Source organism: Miniopterus schreibersii (genome assembly GCF_964146895.1).
Source record: "Miniopterus schreibersii genome assembly, chromosome: 16".
Classification (NCBI taxonomy): Eukaryota; Metazoa; Chordata; class Mammalia; order Chiroptera; family Miniopteridae; genus Miniopterus; species Miniopterus schreibersii.
In genome coordinates, this window is record NC_138116.1 from 33,614,711 (window position 1) to 33,616,602 (window position 1,892).

At 40.2% G+C, this 1,892-nt stretch overlaps 1 pseudogene across 1 annotated transcript; it reads left to right on the forward strand.

Annotated features, from left to right (window-relative positions):
• The first annotated feature begins 1,171 nt into the window (after nucleotides 1-1,171).
• Nucleotides 1,172-1,427, forward strand: LOC308568835 (small ribosomal subunit protein eS27-like pseudogene; annotated as a pseudogene). Its single transcript has one exon. The product of its transcript is annotated as a small ribosomal subunit protein eS27-like pseudogene (transcript).
• Nucleotides 1,428-1,892: the final 465 nt, after the last annotated feature.

The following is a 1,892-nucleotide window of genomic DNA, read 5'->3' on the forward strand; positions in this document are numbered from 1 at the left end:
ATGATTAGACTCAGGTCATGTATTCCTGTCAGGAATCCTCTGTAGATGATGTGGCCTGCTCAGAGCCTCACGTGGAGATGCACAATGCCCACTGCCCCTCATTGGTGATGTGATTTTAATCCTCTGGTCAAGATGTTGCCTGAATCTTCTACTATATAGTTATCCTTTTAGTTACTCCTCCCCCTCCCTCGCCAATAATAATAATCTGTAAAGAGACACTTTTTAAAAAAACATTTTTTAAATCCTCGCCTAGGATATGTTTTTATTAATTTTAGAGAGAGAGAAAGGGAGAGGGAGAGAGAGAGAGAAACATCAATCAGTTGCTTCCTGTACACACACTGATGAGGGATTGAACCTGCAACCTGGGTATGTGTCCTGACCCGGGAATCGAACCCGTGACATTTCAATGTATGGGATGACACTCCAACCAACTGACCCATACTGGCCAGGGCTGTAAAGAGACACTTTAAGACTATGCCAGTATCTTGCCCCTTATAAAAAATTTCTCCCTAGAGAAATGTCAAGATGTTAGAGTAGGTAAACACTGTACTCACCTCCTCCCATGACCACATCAAAATTACAACTAAGCTACAGATCAATCAGCACTGAGAACCACTTGAAGTCTAGCTGAACAGAAGTTCTATCACTAAGGATATAAAGAAGAAGTCACAGTAATATTGGTAGGAGGGACAGAGATGAGGAACAAGTTGGTCCCACACCCACATGTGGCAGTTAAAAATTGGGAGAGGTACCTCAGCTGCAGAGGTGCCCCTTGAGGAGTGAGAGGTCCCAGCCAGGGTTCCAGTGCTGGGAAGAGAAGTCCCTATAGCTCCTGGAAAACGTCCCTACCCTGGTGAAGGAAATAGACACACAAGTCCAGGAAGCACAGAGTCCCAGGCAAGAGGAACCCAAAGAGGCCCACACCAAGACACATCATAATTAAAATGCCAAGGGCTAAAGACAAATTGAGAATCTTAAAAGCAGCAAGAAAAAAGCACTTAGTTACCTACAAGGGAGCTCCCGTAAGACTGTCAATTGATTTCTCAACAGAAACTTTGAAGGCCAGAAGGGATGGGCACAAAATAATGAAAGTGATGAAAATCAAGGACCTGCTGCTTGCAAGGGGTGTCACTTCAGAGATCTTGACCTGCTGGGCTTGCAAAAGATGGACATGCTTTTGGCTAGAGGTGTACTACATCCGTTCTTGGAAGAGGAAAAGAAAAACACACAAAAAGAAATGGCTCGTTCAAAGTCCAAATTCTTATCTTATGGATGTAAAATGTCCAGGTTGCTACAAGATCACCACGGTTTTCAGCCATGCTCAGACAGTGGTTCTTTATGCCGGTTGTTCAACAGTGTTGTGCCAGCTGACAAGAAGAAAGGCTAGACTCAAGGAAGGGTGTTCATTTAGAAGAAGGCAATACTAACAATACACATTAAAATTCTTGAATTTGTGTTCTATCACAGAAAGCCTCATCAGTTCAGTAATTCTAGTTACTCAACCAAGATAATGTACTTGCATTTAATGTTGTAAGTACTATACAACAATGATGTCCTATTTTGGTGTCAATTTTTCAATAAAGTTTTGATTATGGGAAAAAACAAAAAAAAAAAACAGCAACAAAAAAGCAAGGATCTACAACCAAGATTACTTTACCCAGCAAAGCTATCATTTAGAATCGAAGGACAGATAAGAGCTTCCCAGAGAAGAAAAAGCTAAAAGTTTGTCACCATTAAACCAGTATTACCAAAAAAACAAAGTTAAAGAGACTTCTTTAAGATAAAGAAGAAGAAAAAAAGATAAAAATATGAACAATAAAATGGCAATAACTATATATCAACAACCACTTTAAATGCAAATGGATTAAATGCTTCAATCAAAAGACATAAGG